Source organism: Aythya marila (assembly GCF_965140915.1).
Source record: "Aythya marila genome assembly, chromosome: 12".
Classification (NCBI taxonomy): domain Eukaryota; kingdom Metazoa; phylum Chordata; class Aves; order Anseriformes; family Anatidae; genus Aythya; species Aythya marila.
The window spans coordinates 18566428-18587136 of NC_139053.1; positions in this window are offsets into that span (position 1 = coordinate 18566428).

Consider the following 20709-nt stretch of genomic DNA (forward strand, 5'->3'; position numbering starts at 1 on the left):
TTCATCCTGCATAATTAAAACTTCATCCTGATTCTGAAGGCTGTCTCGACAGGTCAAAGAATATGAGCTGGGGATTTTGGTCTCTGTGGTTGGTATCATTTGGCAAGGATAGATGTATGAGCGACGTCCTACCTATGTAAAGCTCTTCACCAAGTGACAGAGAGGTTTCCCATGGTGGAGAGCTGCACCACTGGCTCTGCTGAAGTTTAGCATTAAAAACTCCAAAGGTAAATGAGATTTAATCTTCTGCTGACCCCAAAATAACTTTCTAGAGCTGGTCCAAGTGATGCAAGAGTTAAGCTCCCCTCCCTTCTGCTCCCCTGCCCTCTCCGCAACCAGAGCCTCTCGGTGCTATCAGACTTCCTGCAGCGATTGCCATCTCTGTGAACTGTGGTAAGAACTGCACAGCTCAGGGCAAATCCTCACTGCTCCTCAGCAGGGATGCTGAACTGCTGCTGCGTGCGTGTGGCTGGCAAACCATAGGCTGCCAGGGACCAAGATGCTTCCCGCACTCATCATAGCAGTGCCAAACTGTTCCGAGGGCATGCAGTCAAATCCCAGGGAAGGGGCAATTTACAAGTAATTTTTGGTTTCCGCTCATTTAGGAACTGAGGAGAAAGGGATGGGATGTGTTCTGGGAGTCTGATGAAGTCTGGCACTTTTGAGGTAAATGGAGTAGCCATTTTTGGGGGGTACATTTCCTAGTTTTTGCTAAGTTTGTATTTTCTGCAGTGAATGTGATACCTAAAAGGCCAGCAACATTTGGTTTCCATTCCCCCCAAAGAGACACTTGTCTCCAGACTAATAAATCTGAATCTGAATTTGCAGCCTTGTAAAAAATCTGGTGCCAACATGACCTGTTTATGTTTCCTTATGTTTCCTCTTTCCTGTTTGAGGAACAAACTTTGTCAGAAGTGACAGGTTTTGAATCATCTTGGGGTTCCAAATCAATACACCCACTGAACTAGATAAAAAAGGCACATGGAAGGAACCATTTCAAATATAAATCAAAGTACTTTTATGAAGGATCTGTCACCCAAATGGTTTGGATGGTTTCACCTCAGCAAAGTGTTGGCTGTTGAATATTTTCTTCTGAAAAGAAATATCTCAACAGCAGCTAGTTAAATATTGTGATTTCATATGGCGCCTTTATTTACAATGTGGCATTATCTTTAACAGCATCTATTTATAATGATCTCTACGAGATAATAAACAGTGCTATCCTATTAACAGGGACCTCAAGGTTCAGCCAACAGCAAGGGGAGCTTGCCAAAAGAGCTAGGTGGCCCTCTATGCAGCTTAGTGCAGCACAGCTGATGGTATTTTTATGTCCCTGTATTGCTGTGTTCCCACTCAAATAAATATGCTTTAAGGTGTGAAGAGAAGTTTATTAATATGTGTGCAACCCCATGGCCATTTGGGGTGTTCCATAAGGGGAATGGTGCAACTGAGCCTTTCCCATCAGGCAGCGCCATGAGAGGTAAACCAGCAAGTAAAACTGGATGTTTAATGAGGAGAAAATCATCATTTCCCTGAGAAAGCTCTCTTCCTCTGTGAAGACCCAGTGTCTTCACCTTTCTCATCAAAGGGCTGAGAGTTTTGGTCCTGTGGAGATTGAGGATGAGCTCTGGCACATTATGGGCATCCAGGGACCAGAGACCATCTCCAGACTAAATCTCTTGCAAATTCTAAATCACAGAAAAAAAAAAAAAAAAAAAAAAAAAAAAAAAGAAAAAAAAAAAGGAAAAAAAAAAAAAAAAAAAAGGAAGAAAAGAAAATGAAAAAAAAAAAAAGATGAATTTCAGCCAAGGCATAGCCCACATGAGATCTCTCTTCAAGACCATTGATCTGTCCCATGTTTCATGGGTCAGACAGAGGCAGCACCCATAACAGAGGATTATTTTTGGTGTGGTTTCCATGCTTTTCAGGCTGGAAGATGTTCTGCCCATTCCCTGCCATGGCAGCTGCCATTGCATGCCATTGCTGATATTAAGTCCACCTCAGCAGAAAGGGAATTTTGTAATCAGAGTGGGAAGCATCTAAGACAGATGGAGACCTGGGTTGGAAAACTGTCTGCAGAAGACAGCAACCCATGTGTGAAGGCAAGCAGAGGGTTCCTGAGTTATCCCGCACAAACAAGTCCCCTTCTATGCAATTGCCTGCCCAGAAAGCTCAGCATCCCCCACCAGGGAAAACCCCGTCCTGTTCCAGTGCCCAGCAGATGGCACGTCCCACCAGAAAGCTTTCCACTCCTTTCATCATGTTATTTATTGCTTTGTTCCACTAGTGGAGGAAGAGACGGCTTTACCCAACATCTTCAATTTTCAAAGCCAAACAAGCCGCTATAAAGGCCTTCTGTCACCACTGGGTTTATGCATGTTGTATGTTTGACATCATGAGCCATGGCTAAACACATCTGGGGCTATAAGCAATAATTACGGAACTGCATGGCATAGGACATTTTATTGTTTTAATTACAGCCCTGATCCAGCCTTGGACAAACACCTTGGGTCTGCTGCTGTCCAGAGGCAGAAAGTCCAAGCCTTCAGGAGTCCTCCCTGTGTCACACAGCACCTTTCATACAGCACCGACCTTAACTACTAAGGTCATCTGGGACGCAGGACAAGCGTCCCACTGAAAGGCAGCTCCTGCTGTAATGGCTAGAAATTTCCAGCCTACATTCACAGGCAGAGGGTTTTTTCTGAAGCAGGTCTGGCAACAGCAGGGATCATCATCGGACAAAACAGCCGGGAAGTGTATTGTAGACATAGGGCACAGAAAGGACTATATTCTGCCTTTCTTCTCTGAGATAACAAAGGAGTATTATCCACACTTTAAAATAAATGATAGCTTGGAGAAATACGGGTGAGCTCCTGTATGGGCTCCCCAGACTTCCTGCTGGGATTTATAGCAGTATGTTTCTGTGCTGACCAGCAAGTCCCTCTGCTCTGCTGGATCTCCACTGCTGTGGGCTGGCCCTCAGAGGGGAATTAATGAGCTCCAAATGGCCTTATCACTGAGAAGAGCCAGCCATCAAAAATCTCCACTTAAACAGCCTGGGAACCCTCAAAACGGGAAGCATGATGGAGTGTGTGATGCACAAAAGCATCTGAAACCTGCTTGCTGAAGGACACAGCGTTTGAGAGAGCAACATATGTGAATACTAACACATTATATATTAATCCCATTTGCCAAGTTGCTTTCTGAGATGAGTTCAGTCCTCTCCATTTCTATATTGGAAATGTATGATAAAAAAAACAAAGCCTCACTTCTCAGTTGCAAAACAACGATGAAAGCAAGCTGTGAAGGGTGGCTTGTCATCTTAGACGAGAAATGTGCTCCATGTCCAGGGGGTTCAGACTGTGCCTTGGGAACCCACGAAGCATAGGATGTTAAGACAAGGACTTTTTAAGATGGGCTTGAGTGGATTTATGACCCTGGAGCCTTCACTAAGGCTTTCCACAGGTCTCCCTGCAGTTCGCATAACAACAGAGTCCTGATTCACAGCCCAGTACTAAAAACTTGGACTTCCCTCAAAGAAAATGGAGGAGAGAAAAAAGATATCAAAGAGATCAAAACTGTGTTTGCTGTAACATCAGAAATCAGATGGTGGCAAGGTCCTCTTAAAAAAAAAAAAAAAAAGCTTCAACCTTCTCCTACTACCAGTGGCCAACCTGTAATTGTTAGTGTGTCAACATCTCCAAGAATAAATTATCCCAGTGACCTTCCAATTCCCCTCCCCAACTGCAGGATGCTGCTCATCATAAAAATGTTTTCTCTGTGTTATTTCATGTGATAAATTTGTAGATTTGTAGAAAAGCAATTACATTAAAACAGTTTTAATTGCTTTCCTGTGTAAAATTGACTATAAAATATTTTTTATTCAGTGGCTAAAAAGACTGAAATTCCCCCTCCAAGCCTTCTGTCCTCTACACACAGCCCTGAAATCCTGCTGCTATGTGACCTGAAATATTAATTCTTTTTGGGGAAGGGAGGCAAGTTTGTACTGTGGCTGAACGGGCACTTTTCATGTCCTAGTCAGTGGTATTAATTTGTTAATTATGCAGATACAGCTGAAGAATAACACTCAACTTTCTTTAACAACTGCTGGGGAAAGCTTACTAACAGGGTGATATATCGGATCTTTTTACTTCACAGATAGGCTCTCCCTGGTTCAAAACAAGATGAGGTTTCAAGTAGCCTGTTCTTACCAAAAAAAAAAAAAATAAGGTTGACTTCAGAACAATGGTATGTGCCCTTAGGGCTGCTTTCCAGACCATGAAGGGTTTAGGGAGAGGCAGAAGATATATCCTGAATCCATGGGTGAGCTTCTGTCCACAGCCCTTCTGTAAATTCCACCACGCAGTTTTGGCAAAACACTGAAAAACTGCTCACAAAACACCATAGCTGAGGAGTTTTTACCATTAATTACAAGGGGAATAAATCCTTATGGACTGCAATTAGCTTTATTCTTGCCTACTAGTAGCACCCTACACCATATTCCCTGTCACAGCAAATTTTCGAGTCCTAAAACCTGGCACACAGATTAGCAGATTACTGATCAGTTTACTTAGCAGATTGCTGCAGTCAGCTGAGCTGCGGTAGGTTTGAAGGGATGTTTTTGATCATTTCTAGGCAAAATGTAGGCCAAAGACGTTCCCCCTCGGTTTCAAGCCTGTAGCCCCTGCTTATGCTGGAGCTTTTGCACACTCGTTCAGAAGTTCGTCACACTGCACTTAGAGCAAGGAATTCACTTTGCTGCTCTTCACAGGTTGAGAGTGCTGGCAGTGAGCAAGTCAGAAATGCAACATTTCTGCTATGGTATAATAACACTTTCTATTAATGTTGCATTCATAAATAGTTAACAAAGAGTAAGTTTATTTATTTGTACCAAATAACCATCTTAATAAACGGCAAATCATTTTTATAGAGACCAGAAGCTTGCTTATAACCCAGGTTTATAACTAGCTATAAAACCTTGTTTGACGTGTTTAAGCTGATGTTTGACACATTCTAGTCATGTTTGCAATTTTCTTATAAAAATTTATTAAATATTTATTTGCCATTTATAAGTCAATTACAAAGGGAAGAATTACTATAAAATATGACTACTGCATACAGATTTCAGATACTGAAATAATTTAATTGTTTATTTGCTCTCTGTCCTCATTTCTAAATGAAGTGACATGATTTTTATTTTTTCTTTACTCAGTTTTTCTGGAAGACAGAGTCTCCAATGCAAAAGGATTAGTGCAACATTTAAGGTCTGAACTAGCCTTGATTTTGTGACAAAAACATTGATTATGGATGTGCAAATTTTTACCAATATTGCTATAAAAGAGTCTTTAATGTGCCCCCCAAAAATTTTACATGAAATTTTTCATATAGCATTATAAAATATTTAACCTCCAGCCCCGGAGAAATCTGTTATAACAAGCTCCCCAGGTGCTGCCCTCTTGCTTCTCTCCCCATTCCCTGGCTGCAGAGATGGACCATAAAGGGAGCATCCTCCCTCACATCCCCCAAATCCTGGAGGGAGATGCTGTGATGGATCCAGCTATACCAGAGTGACTACCTTGCCTGTTCCAGGCAGCTGTATGAAAGTATCGACTTAGTCTTTTTGCTTCCCTTTCTGCCTATAAATATAGTGATGTGATATACTTTGCTGGCTAGAAAAAACTCTTCTCCCTTCTATCCCCTCTATACAGAAAAATGGGTAATAGTAGACGAGAGAAGAAAAAGAAAAAGAAAAAGAAAAAGAAAAAGAAAAAGAAAAAGAAAAAGAAAAAGAAAAAGAAAAAGAAAAAGAAAAAGAAAAAGAAAAAGAAAAAGAAAAAGAAAAGAAAAAAAAAAGAAAAAGAAAAGGAAAAAGAAAAAGAAAAAGAAAAAGGAGAAAAAGAAAGAAAAAAGAAAAGAAAAAAAAAAAGAAATGTGACAAGAAAGGAGAGTGAGTTAGTGTGGCTGCTAAGTCTACGAATCAGACAGAAAATTCCTGTCCAGGCTTGGGAACAGGACAGAGAATGGGAATTTCCATTAAATCTGTCTCCTTTACAAAGCCCCCTACATTTCCAGTGACTTTCTCACCTCTGACAGGTTTTGCAAAATGCCAGGGACTCAAACAAGCAATTAGTAGTGATTTTCTTGTGCTATTTACCTCCTGTGGATAACACAAGAAATCCTCCTGCTCCCATTCTGTACCGTTTCAGGGAGTTTAATTTGTCTCTCTCTAAATAAACACATTCCAATTTTCAGTTCTTCAACAGAATTTGATGAGCTTTGGCTGCCCAGTGGATTTCTCTTTCTTCAGTCATTTGAAAGGTAAGAGTGGGAGAAATCTTTTTTTTTTTTTTTTTTTTTTTTCCCCAGGAAAATGGAAATTTAGGATAAACTACCAATTCTGATAACAACACGCTTTTTTTTTATTATTATTATTTTTTCGTTTTTCTTTTCTTTTTTTTTTTTTTTTTTTCTTGTAAAGTGCATGTCAGATCTATGTTGGGTTTGTTAGTGCATGAGAATGGATGTCAGGCATTCAAATGGACACAGCTATATTAGGGTGTGGGGGCTGGCACACTGGCAGCAGGAGTATGGAAATGCATCTTAAGACACTGAAACCATCTAGGGGGTATGGAGCGCTCCAAAAAGCACAGAACTGGCACACAGCACAGTGAACCAAGACACAACCTCAGCATGCACGGTAGGACATTTCTAGGGAGGTTTTTGAAGGTTGCTTCAGAGCTATTGGAACTGCTTTTCTTATAACCCTGCCAAGAGAGCCAACACCCCCAATAACCTTTGATTTAATACTGCCCTGATTGAAGTCAGTGGTAAATTTTTTTGTTGCTTGCAGTGGAGTTCATGACTCTGTAAGTATACAGGGCTTAGAATTACAGAAAGGGTAATTTAAATGTCTAAAATATATTTTCTAGACAAGTCCAAACTATAATTTTGGTGTCTTGGTGTTCTAAAGCTGAAGCATCTACCAAAGACCAAATATGACCCTTTGTAAGCCCCCAGTAGGTACAGGACAGGGTGCAAACAACACATGTGAAATAAAGGTAGGTAGTTCACTGCATATAGCTCATTCTTATACTTCTGCAAATTATCTTTGCAAATTACTTTTGCAAATTATGCAAAGTACTATGAAAGACTCTTTGTGAGCTAGAAAGTCCATGTGAGAAATATATTCTTCCTGAATTATTTAGCCTAGAACTAATAATAACAAGAACAATAAAAATAAACCTAAAAAATGAAAATGGCTGCTAAGCTCTGTAATCAATTCTTCCCTCATTGTAAATCTTGTGTGGTCTCATTTCTGGTCAGCGTAGAAACAGGAAATGTTGTTTTCAAAGGAATCGTTACAAGGGACCTCTTTGTTATTTGTCCATGTAACACTTTGCACAACGAAGCCTTAATCTTGGATTAAGTAGGTGCTACTGTAACACAGTAACTAATTACATCATGTGTGGGAGCATTATTATTGATAAGCATAACGACAGTAAAAGGAACAATATTAGTAAGGGACTATTGAGTGGAAGACTTTAACCTTGGAAGGGTTTTCTCAGGAAATCAAGCCATGTGGATTCTGAGCAGTTGCAGGGACCAAAAACAAAGAATAAATGTTCAGCGCCATATCACACACCCAGTGGTTGTCATTTATGCTCTTCTCTTGGGATTTTATATAAAGGTTTTGCATTGGCTGCATCATGTTTCAGAGAAAGCAAATCTTCAGCAATTTGTTGTCTTGATGTCCAGAAGGTTTTTGTTGGAAAGATGAATTTGCATGGGAAGGGTCCAGTATGGACAGCATGGGAGAGCTCAGGAACCAAAATTGCCTCCCTAGTTCTCTTGTAAATCTGGGAAAGAGGGGTTCAGGACTTCCCCCAGTGGAACTTTAAATATTTGAATCTCTTTTCCTAATAAACTGCTTTCCTAATAAAGTGCTACCATGTGTAAATGCTAACCGTTCACTGACTCAATACCCACCCGGAGCTGCTCACTGGGGTACTGCTACCCTTGAACACAGCGCATACACCCATCCCTGTAAAAAGTAGCAGCCTGTGCCCCTTTAATAAATTACACCGTAAATTTTACAGACTTTACCCCGGTGACTTTTTAAATCTCACTTTAGTTATGCAACATCATCTTGCAATAGGAAACATCCTTCAAATGTTTAGGTTAGAGGAACAGAATTTAATCCACTCAAGTTATTTTAAAGTGTAATAAATAAATAAAATGTACCCTCTCTTCAGAATGAAATATGACACGCACAAAAGGGAGACAAGTACTTTTGATATCTGATAAAAAGGGTCAGTATTTCATTTTCATTTTATTCAGCATATGTTTTTTGTCCTAAAAATCTAGTATCTATGACACTGACAAATTAACTAAAAATATGAAGCACTGAAGAGGTTGTTTTGGCCTGAAATGTTCTAGCCTGAGAATTAAGAAGAAAAAAAGAATCAAGTTGTTTAAATAGTGCTAAAACAATCCCACCCTGAATGAGACTCTTAGTAAATGTCAGTGCTCAGGACCTGAAGTTGGGGAGAAACAGAAAAATTCAAAGCCAAATAACTGCTACAGATGTGCCCTTCTCTTATTCTTATAGTAGGTAAGTCTATGGACTAAAAATTGAACTGCTACTTTCACTGATATGGTGATAATTTTTGGGGTGTAGATGAGTCCATTTTGCCTTTTGTGACTGCTACCACTAGTGTTCACAGGGATGGCCATGCTACCGCTAAGCCTTGGTTTCCACCATGGAAAAACAGGCATTTGTGCTGACTCCAGAGGCAGATGGAAAACTAATAAACCTCTGGGAATCTATGGAAACTGAGACACAGCACTGAAAGTAATGAGCATCATGGTAAAAAAATAGACAAATCCAAAGCAATGCTGACACCAGGGTTTGTAAGCTCTATAGGTCAAATTCAAACCCAAGAAAAGGAGGAGGTGTCCCCATTTAGACCAACGTTGAATTTGGCCATGGTTCTTGTGCTCTTCAGAAGAATGCACAAGGTCTACAGACATTCATGAGAGATCACTACTATTTTTGTGACTTTCAGTGTTGCACTCCATCTTGGTTTCCATTCTGCTGCAGTTTCACAAACAAGGTCCATGGGCATAGGTCCCAAGACAAGGCAATGCTAATTGCAATTTAGGACTGGGGAGAGAGGGGAAGGAAAAGACATTTGTTAAATACCACTGCCCACACAGATCACTTGTGTGTGAACATACCCCTACAGTGAATACGACAACACCACAGCCTTCCAGGCATTTTTTTTTTTTTTTTTCCAAAAATTGTTCCCATTATCAATAGCACATTTTATAATAAGGTGTAACTATCAGTGCAGCCACCTGTAGTTTAATAAATACAATTAACCAATTTTCTTCTTTCCAAGAAGAAATGAAGACTAAAAGGTTTACTTTTGAAAGAAGCAACACCCAAGAGGAAGCAGAAGACACATTAAAGTTGCTCATGCTTGTTTCCATAATAAAATTTAAGAAGAACCACAAACAAATGTAGCAAAACTTTTGAAAAGATAAAAAGTCTATATCAGAAAAATACTATTAGTGATGAATTAAAAAACTGAAAAGTACGCAGAAGAATAACAGCAATGTGCTCCCACAGCAGAAAATAAGATACTTATTGCATGGGGGTGCAGCCTGACTTAGTCTTGATGCATCCAGACAACATGCTGAAGAAATGGCTCTGAAGACCATGAATTGAACATTAGAAGAGCTGGGATAGAAAAACAATCCTCAGAGCCTCTGCAGATGACACAGCACTACCAGGCATTGCTCGTACACTAGTGAGCAGTGATAAGCTTTAAGCCAGCTTTAAGCCATGTCTCACCGGTTTTCCGAAGCACTTGAGCTTTAACCACCTCTCTTGTTGTTGGCCTTAGAACTTTTTGCTTTTTTTTTAGCAGAGTAAAGGGGCCTCACCTGGGGCTCTAAATCTGGTCTTTGACATAGCAGAGTTAATCCTGATTTGAGAGGAGAGTCAGACTCATTAATTTCATATACCTTTGTTTACTTTGAGAGTGAGCTCAGAACTCCCTTTGAGCCCTGCACTGTGCTTTTGACTGTCCTTTCTGTACGCTGTACACAGTAGTTGGACATGGTCTGTAGACCTCTGCTGTTGTTATTTTTCATCAGGAAGATGGCTTTTAGCTGCAGGGGTAAACCTCACTCCATGCTGGGCAAATGTTGGGTGGAAAAATATTTCACAATACGAAACAAGTTGGAATAAGTCAGAAAAGAGGAAGTCGACCAATCCACGGTGCTGTTTGGTCTTGGTGTAATATTTCAAAGTTCCCTGTTTTGAAATTATTAGACCACCAAAAAAGTGAAAGGCTGCCAAAAATTACTGTAAAAGGTAATAATTGTTAATAACTTGGCATCTGCTTGCTCATTTGAGCAGCATGGTTTTGGCATTCATTAAAGACAACATTGTAAGCAAATAAAAGAGCAACTGCCTGGCACATAAAATTGTTAACCACATCATAACTAAATATTAAATGCGAGTTTTTAATTCAATTTATAGTTTAAATAAGGATCTTTGCAGTAACTTTAAAAAAAAGAAGAGTCAACCCCATAAACAGTCAGTCATAACAAGATTTTAAAGAAGTAATTGCAGTGTCCTTGACCTTGAAATGATCCTTTTTCTGAATTAGCACAGGAATTTAATTAAGACTTCAAAAAATAAAAAGCTTTCATTCTAGATTTGAGTTACCAAATATTTAGAGATCCAGTGCCCAAGCAAGCCAATGGAAACATTCCTGTTCACTTCAGTGAGCTTTGGATCAGGCCCCACATGGCTTTGGGTATCTCATTTCACAGGATGGACCCAAGGTCACTGCAGGAGAAAATGTCCTCCCTTAGACCAATGTTATCTGAGGTTGTGCATCCCAGGGACCCTGAAGGCGGTTGCATCGCAGGGACAAGTCAGGGAGGAGCAAACACTCAACCACTTTCATTCATCTTGCCTTGCCACTTCTCTTCAGCAGTTTCAGGGGATTGTATGAGGCTCTGAAGCCCCCTCTTCTGTCTTTTCCAGCAGCTCAGACCATTTTGACTTGCTAGCAGGTCAATAAATCTTCGCACCCAGCCGCTGCCAGAGAAGCAGCGTGTTCCTGCCAACAAGCCTCTGTCTCCCTTGTCTTTCCAACAAAGAGTTGTAGGCGTTACGGCTCCAGCATGTCAGAGACTCATCCAAAGGTCACTGAAGTCAGAGGACACCTTTTCTACTGACTTCAGTGGGCTTTGGACCGGGTTCTTATTCACCATTAACAAGTCAGCATTTACCAGAAGTGATATCTGAGGCCTCCAGCTATTTCCTGTTCTCAGGAGAGGGTAAACGGCGATAGCTCGGGTGTCATCCAGTGGTTGTGTTTGGTGTTTCTGACTTATAAATTAGATACTCCATCCCAGTCCAGTGTATCCAGGGCTCTGGCTTCATGGCCCAGTGTGCAAGAGGAAGGGGAGCAAGCTCCAGGTAGCGTGTCTTCCCTTATTCATCCCCTTCTCATCATGATCCCAAGCAGAAGATAATTTTAGGGGGCTGTAAATCCCAAACAAAGGCTGGTTTTCTAAGCTGCTGATGAAATTCCTGCCTAATTCCTCCTCAAGTCAGATCCACAGTGAAGCAGATGACAAATTTGCTTGATTTAGGGCAAAATAAGGATAAACTGGGAAAGAAGCCCTTTCCCTAAATGTTCAGTCCCGGCACACAGTCAACAGTGTCATCTTTCCAAAGGCATTTCTGCGCACTCAAAAGGATCAATGCTTTCTTATTTTGGTTCAACAGAGGCCTGGTTTATTACACAGCTTTTGTTTTTATTAGTGAAATACACTAAACTGTTTTCTCAAGACTTGCCAAACAGCTTAAAACGTAATACCATTAAATTTGAGGTCCTACTGGGAAAAGTAATGCAAACTTAATTAAAGTTAACCAGAGTTTTCTCTTTCTGCTGCCCCATGTTTCGCTGGGTTGGAGTTAGCTCATAAAGCACTTGCTTGCTCAGTGTGGCAGCAGAGCTCAGGCTGGAAAGGGTGATGCAATTCGCCGAGCATTGCCAGGGCAATGGGAGTGAGATGGCAAGAGGAGAAAGGAGGAATGAGCAACAGAAATAGCTGGGGGAGAAAGGAGAATGACTGTTTTCTTTCTCTTGTGTAAAACATCCCAATTTTCATGTTAAGCTTCATAGCATTCCCACAGCTTTCAGCAGGATGAGGTTTGTAAGCAGTGCTGTCTCCAAAGGGTGTGAGGGCTCAGACTTCAGAAAAGAGTTTATTACATATACTGCTAGTACAGCATCAACCAAAAATAAGCAAAAGTGAACAATTCCTATTTCAATATATTTTCAAAAGAGACATTCTTATAAATTGTTCAAATGCTTGTTGTATGTCACCAGGCCAAGGGATGTTTCCAAGCCATATCTCCTGCAAAGCAACAGACAGTGATGAATGTGCTACATTTAGCCTACAGGTTATTGAATTAGAAAAAAAAAAAATAAAGCTTTCTTGTGATATATTCATCCAGCTAGAACTCCATGGATTTTGAATAATATTATATATATATTAATTTACTAAGGGGAATGAATTATTTGCCTTAGATAAAAAGCATACAGAAAACAAGCAAACAGAAATGGAGGTGACATTTGGCAATTAAATAATTAATTATGTTTATATATATATACACACATATATATATATTATTGTTACCCATCTGTACGATATATCTGTGATATCTCTGAGCAGTATTTTTTTTGCCATCACCATTTCTCAGCTAAAATTTGGAGCTATAAAAATATATAGGGTATCCTTGTATGTAAAGTGAGTCTGAGATATTATATTGCCGAAGAACACCACTACAGCTGAAGCTGATATTTCTTTATTTGTTTAAATGTTATCAATAGGACAGAAAGCAAAATGACATGGCCTTGTATAACTCATTAATTTGCTCATTCTCTCCCAAATTATAAATTAACTCCACTTTGTTCCCTAAGTTGGAGAAAGAGGGTGACTTCTGCTCTGCTAGTGAAGCAGTTGGATGCTATTGAAATAAGGGTGTAAATGAGGGTGAAATTTTGATACTATATAAGCAGAAGGTATTCTGGGACAAATTTCTTGTGGAGGAGAAATGTAATTCATGGGATAGTCATTTTTTTCCTTGCTGCCACCTCATGGAAACCCGAGGCAGCGACAGTGGCAACCTGTTTTTGTTTTTCCCCCACAGCACTTAGACATGAGCCCTGTTGAGAGCACTGCTTGCTATCTGCGTGTTGATAAGAGGGACAAGAATAGCATTTTGGCCCTCAGAGACTTCATTTATTTCCTAAAAACTGCACCAGTTGCAAAGCTATCACTTTCCCTTTTATTCCAACCTGGGTAACACCAAGCATGAGCAGCACTGCAAAGCCACACGTCCCTGTCTGCAGGGGCACTTCCTGACCAGAAACGAGCAGTGGGACATCTCTTTCTTTCCACTACCCCTGGAGAACAACAATTTTTTGGGAGCAAACTACGCCTACATGGAAAGTTCCCATTTCCTCCTCAAAACAACCAAAAAAAAAAAAAAAAAAGAGGCTCTTGTCTCCTCTGTTCCATGGCTGGGGCAGGTTCCCGCTTGCACTATACCATGGCCCTCGCCTTGGCCAGGTGCCCAAAACTCCCGTCTGTTTTCCAGACAGGAAATATGAATCAAAATAACATGACATAAAAACAGTAATTAGCTTTTGTGTGTGAGGCTGCTAAGGCCTTAATGAGGAACAGGCTTGTAATAAAACTCTTGGCTACTCTCTCCAAACCTTACTCTCTCGCTTGTTCTCGTTTCAGTTCATCATTTATTTTCTCGTAGGGAGAAGTGAGGAGAGAAAGAGACACTATCTGTGAATTGATCCTCCCCACCTTTGCTTAATTATCAGGGAGTCTGTAAATGTTTTGACACTTTTTTTTCCATTTGTTTTGAGCTATTTGCCTCCCACCCACAATGCTCATCTCTGCCCATGATCCTTCTCTGCCATTAATGGCATCTTAAGAGCTCCTGCTTGAGCAATAGCTGAGCATTTAATGGATCCTCTGGGTCACCTGGGGCTACCACACTCATCCAAGGATAGTTTCTGGATATTTTCTCCATCAAGTGACCCGGGGCAGTTGTGGTGTCTCCAGATGTCATCATGTGTTTGAACAGGGTGAATGCTGTTGCAAAGCAGCAGGTTCAACATGAGGCCAAGGGAGCAGTGCCAGCACCATCGGGTCATCTCTTCCAGCACCCTTTGAACAGAAAACTTTCATCTCAGAAGGGAAATAGCATCTCCAGCTCTTTGTGTGCAAGGATTAGTTCAATTTCTGTTGGAAGAGGCTTCAAATTGTAATAGCAAACTCTTGTCTTAATGCTGGTATCATGCAGACTAAGATTAACACTTGAAACTTGCTTCAGTATCAATACTGCCAAGAGTGCTTGCTGAGAGTACTTGAAGGCATGCAGAGGTTTGCAAGCTTCTGGGCTTGTCTTCAGCAATAATACAATTTGACTATAAAAATTGTTCTTCCTCCTTCCCAGACAGATATGTCTAGTGATGAGTGATAGGATAACTCCATAAAAGTTATTAGGAGTCTACAAATCCAAAGCATAAACTCTTTCCCTGATATAACCATAAAAATCTCTCTTTGTATAGACCCTGACAACTTTCCTGTGCATGTCTCTGCCTGAAGGCTTCCCACCAGTTTTAAAGATTTTCAGTTTAAAAGAGAAGTCTCCTCATGGCCAGATTATTTAGAGCTGCAGAGCACTAATGCAAGCCTATTGCAGTTTCTAGCAATGAATAGTAGTGCTTTTCTAGGCTCAGTCATCATCCAGCCACATATTGCCTAACTGGCAGAAGATCTAATGGGCTTCACCAGGTGGGAGGAAAGAGGAAAGCTGTATACCTGTCTCCAGAGGGTTTGCTCCCATTTCCCATGTATTTATGGGGACTTTGTTTCCTTATGGGACACAGCATGGGAAAAGACGTTGGGGACCACAAGTTGCATGTAAGACATGTCTAGAGAGAGCATCCACAAATTACCTATTTCTGTGGAGCAGACCATGGACCCTCTTGGAAAACTAAATTCCGTGGTGGGACTAACCTCATGCCAGTGCTCTGTAAAGTGATGCTGACCAATTAATTAGCCATCTGTAGGAGCACCTTGGCTGCTGATGGATAGTTTCCATTGCTTCGAGCTCTACCTCACAGCTGGCAAAGCCCAGCAGTGCTGCTGGAGTCAGAGAAAATATCTTCTGGGAGACCTCAAAATGTGCTGTAATTTTTAACTCTAAGTGCTGCTGTACATGATAACATCAGATTAGAACTAGCAAGGAAAAAAAGAAAAAAAAAAAAAAAAACACTTTTCCCTGGCAATTTTTCAATGGAAAATGCCATCCAGTTGAAATCAAGACTTCCGATCAGAAAATGTTGTTGTCAATGAAGTTTTGTTTCAGTTTTTAGAAATGAACTGTTTTGACTAGGTTGAAGTATTGTGTTTGGAGCTTGCTGGAATGAAATTACTTGATATTTTGTACTAAGTATCTTTTCATAACAAATGTGATTTAATTTTACACTTTGAATAATGTATGTTTAAAAGAAAGGTATTTTGTTCTGATTTAGTTTTATCAGAACAGACTATTTTAATTCTTCCCAAATAATTTTTATTGTGGTTGAAGAGAAAATGTGGTTTTCAAAAGGTTTTTTTTTTTTTTTTTCCTTCTGATTTGGCACCATACCAAATTTTGAAATGTCAAAATTTCTAGTGGACTTCCAGTGAAGTTCAGCCCATTCCATGGTGTAAAGCAAGAAGAAAACCCACATAAAACAATCAAATTGATGTAGACATTTATTACTTGTGAGAGCTGTAAAAGCATCACATGGCTTTCTCATAAAAAGTCATAAACCCTATTTACAGTCCCTGCATTATTATTCTAGTAACTAAAACCAGTGACTCTATGAAGTGCATGAGTGTTCAGCTAACTCTCTCACAACTAGTTTGGAAATGCAGAAAATACTTACTGTTTTCAGAGCAGATGGAATTGCATTTTACATGTATTTATTTATTGTGTTTACCTCTTACATTTATGGCTTGGCCTCTACCCAAAAGGTCAAAGCTATAATTATTTGTACTTCATGATAACAAATTCAGAAATTAAATCGGTAAGTGCACTCATGATTATTATTTTATTTTATTTTATTTTATTTTATTTTATTTTATTTTATTTTATTTTATTTTATTTTATTATTTTATTTTATTTTATTTTATTTTATTTTATTTTATTTTATTTTATTTTATTTTATTTTATTTTATTTTATTTTATTTTTGTGAAAATTAGTGGCTACAGTTCAGCATTCAATAGGGTTAAATGCTTAGTAGAAAAAGCTTAACCCTGTAGACAATGGAGCAACCAACACATGCAGCCTCAGGCAGTGTGTGGTTACAGGTGAAATTTATTTGAAATAATCATAAAGTCCAGTAAGGCATGTGAAAAAATTCTTCAAGGTTTTAGATCAAGTCCAGGCATTTCCTATTCAGAAATATATATATATAAAATTAAATTAAATTTAAAAAAAAAAAAAAAAGAGAGAGAGAGAGAGAGAATAAGGGTAGACATTCAGGAAGATTCATTTATTGTTCCATGTTCTTAGCTCAGTGAAATCAATGAAAAAAGGTCAGCTCCAGAGAGAGATTTTGGTTGTCCTGTTAACCAGCAGTGTTGCCATTGCAAACACATTGTATTTGGGTGTTGTCATCTCTGGAATAAAGTGCCAAAAATTTTAGACTGAAGCCAAAGCTTCCCTCAGACTCTTTAATGTGAAGAGCTTTTACATCGCCTATAAAAATGACACCCCCCCTCCTTCTTTAGTGAAAGTTCAAAGCAGCTTCAGAGCAGGATCAGCTGGAGATGTTTGCAGAATTTTGCTTTATTAGGGGTCTAAGTGAAGGAAAGTCCCACTCCTTGTATTGGCTTTGAACCTGCAAACTTTGGGCTTGCGGAACATGATCCTCTTGACTGTAACATAAATGCTAATGTTTTCTTACTTTTATTTTCTCTCATTTATCATCCTTTACAGAGCCAACAAGTTCATCTAAGAGGGCAAGCGAGCTTTGCTGTTTGTCAGTGGAAGATCTCTGTGGCAGGCTCTAAACTCTCATGGGTTTCCCACTGGTGTCACTTCACAGGCATCACTATTGCCATGACCAGCTGTAGCAACTTTTTATAACCTTACCATACTTATTTTCAACTTTTTGCCTCTATACACGGTCCATATGTGAGCCCAGGCCTAAAAATACTTGATTCCAGCCAATTTTCCCCTACAGATCTGGGAACTTGCATCTGTTGACTGAGCTCAGCCAGATACCAATTTCCAGAGGCCGAATCTCAGCTCAGTGCCTCAGCAAAGTGAAACATTGGAGGACTGCCCTATGCAGTTTATAGATCCATCACTACACTTCCATGGATATAGCACAGCTAAACAACACCAGTTCATCTTGTTCGAGAGTGTCCCCAAAAATCAGCATACAATGAGTTGATAAAATGGTCAAAATATCTGAGCCAAGGAAAGCAAATGCATATGTTTTCAAAAACAGGTAAATCCATTCAAAGTATCTTGTTTAAAAGTAGCAGAGATCCCTTGTTGAAGTGGAGATGCCCCTTGGGCTACTTTGGAGTGCTCTGCAAGAGGCATGCACTGTTTTCCCATCTGCTTGGGGAAAAGCAAAGATGATTGTGCCATGTCCTCCCGTAATCTCGCGCCCGCCCGCAGCTTTCCCCAGCTCACATGCATGCACAGAAGACACGTGGTATTAGTCTTTATGATTCAATTATTCTGCGGTAGAGCTTGGACGTGTGCAATATATTGAAAGCCTTTGGGAGACTATCAAAATTTAATAGGGAAAGTATGGCATTTTTTAATTTTTACTTCCAACCCTTGCTGTCAAATGATTTGTTTGCTATTTTTATAAACACACTACAGTACCACTGGGGAGGCATGGGGACAAGAATAAACTGAGTTGACTAATCCAGTCACAAAATGTAAGGAATGAGTAACCCCTTGAGTGCCATTCATTGGGATTTCCAGATGTTCAAGACTTAGAATCAGCTCTGACGGGCATTTTGCAATGGAAAATTGTTTCCCTGGGCAGCAGGGTATGGTGAGGTAAAAATAGTGGGTACATCATCTTGTATCTCAGCTACACTTGTTGCTAAGCTTGTGGTTAACTGTCTGTACAGATAATATTTTGTAGGCAATTATTCTGCAACCTTGACTCTGCTCTCACCAGAGAATCCTGGGATTCTCCTAAATACCACTGGACATGGATATGTTTCCTTGTTGTGCCCTTCCTATTGTTGAAGCTTTCTTCATTTTCTCAGCTTCCACATTTGCTTGTTTCTCTTGGAATTGCTCATCCAACTCTTCAGTTTCTTCTGGTTCTCACTGGATTTTCAAGATCAGTTGTTGGCATCCTTTATCACAATGTTTGCTAAGGTCTTGGAGCTTGTGTCTTTCTCTTCCTCCATATTCTTCCTACCCATTAAGTCCTTCCCAGTCTAACAGTCTCCTCTTGTTCTGGACAAATGTCACAATCTGTTCTTGTCCTCCTTTTCCTTCTTTATTAATTCCTCCCATTTAGCTGTTGTTCATCAGGTCCAACCTGCTCTTTTCAAAGCAGCACTTCTGAGATCTTGGTCATCTGCCACACAATAAAACTCACCTCTCTCTAACTCCTCTCCCTCAGGACCCCATTTCTACTTCTGTCTGTTCAACCCTTCTGTCAGCACCTGCAACTTTAAAGTCAACTTTTAACACTTCTTTGATTTCACACTCTTCGCTCTACCTACTTAGTCTCTCTGCACGGACATCTGGCACAGGCAATGTGCAAGCCAGAACTTTATTTTACACTGGAATATTCAGAAGTCCACCTCCTCACTGCCTTATGAGTTTTTCCTTTGAAATGCAAAGGTGCAAGTCCACTTCTTCTTTCCCATGTTGACTTCTCTTTTATGCTTGGGACAAGTGGCATTCCTCTACCAAACACTCAGCACTTCCTCCTCTTCCCTTTTATTCCATTCAACTTGCGAGGAATTTGCTACACACTTCCTATTGGAGATCCAAAAGCTACACGACACTAATGTAGCGTTGGACTCGTCATAGGTTGGCAGCAATGAAACACCTCTTAGTATTCAGTACGTTTAACTGGCTGCTTCAACACCACCTGTTCTCCAACCCGGTCTACTTATATACCACAATTTATTTTTGTACTAATGGTAAAATACACTGAAAAATAAATTGTATGCTTTTCATGTGCAGTTATTTCCTTGAAAGGATGGCCTTGGAAGAGAACCCTGAGTGGGTCTTTACCTATGAGTCACTGTCTGCAAAGAGCTTACAGCTACAACTGCAAATCTGCAAAACTGTGTGTAAAGAGGAGGTATTCTTGAATGTGTACATTTGTATAGGCAGAGAAACATTGACATTTGCATCTGCCTTTGATTCGAGGAAAGGTCAGAAAGAAGCAATATCACTTTACACAGACAGGAGACAGTTCCAAACCATGTTACTTTTTGTACAATAATGGTTTTGAAAGATGACTCACTCAGGCTCGTCAAATTAGCCATTACATTTGCATAGCTGTTACGGGAACTGTTTGAGCCAGCACAGAAAATTAAAAAACAGCACACTGAAAGCAATTTAAATGGGGTTTCTATTTTGCCTTTCACCCTTAGCACTGAGCCTGTAGTTGCTTCCAATCAGAGAAGCAAAGCTATAGGTACACGATGCAGGCAAAACAAGTGTCCCAGACATCTTCTTGGGAGCATGTTGGAGAGTTGAAAACATTTTGGCAAACTTCATTTCATGTCACATGTCTGCAATTAAATAGCAGATTTCTGACAAGGAAGGAGAAGTTTGTTCAGGACACAAACACACTGACCTCCTGGTCACTCAAACACTTGTACAATATTCCTTACAGATCCAGGCCATAGCATCGGGTCTTGGCGCTGTGACTCCGGGCTCTGCAATCAATCTATAAACTGTCCTCCCCTGTGGACCCCAGCTTTCTGCCAAGGCTGAAGTTGAAGGTTTTGGGGCTTTTTAAAGCCAGATGTCTCTGTAATCCTTGATCTCTGTTAATCTCTTCTCTCAAGAGGCTTTGGGATGATGAGAAAGGCTTTCCTAACAAAGATGACAACCTGACGAGAATAGGGCCACATGGGAAGCAGACTCTGGGGGGTCCTTCAGAGTTCTTTCACTCAAGTTTGAACACTAACATGTGGGTCCAGATCAGGCAGTCCTTTGTGCAAATGCCTGAGTCACTGCTCCAGAAAGGTCCTTTGGGAAGCCTTTCCCACATCCATCGCAGTGCAGGAGATCCTGAGGATCACTTTCTCACTGCGAATGGTGCTTTCTCATTGAGTTCCTGGGAGGAGGGCAGGATGGATCCTGCTCTCTCAGCTGCCAGTGCAAAGACTCTCAATGACTTTGCAGGAATTTATCTCAAAAGATGAGTGTGATGCCGAACATAGTGGCTCTGCCTCATGTTATCTGTATGTCTTGTCTTGCAAGCCTTAGCTATGAAGTCGATGTTTGAAACCTGTTTTAATTAGCTTCAGTTCCAGTCTTGGAGAAACATGAGTCTCAGTACAAGCAGTGGACAGAAAAAACAGAATTTTTT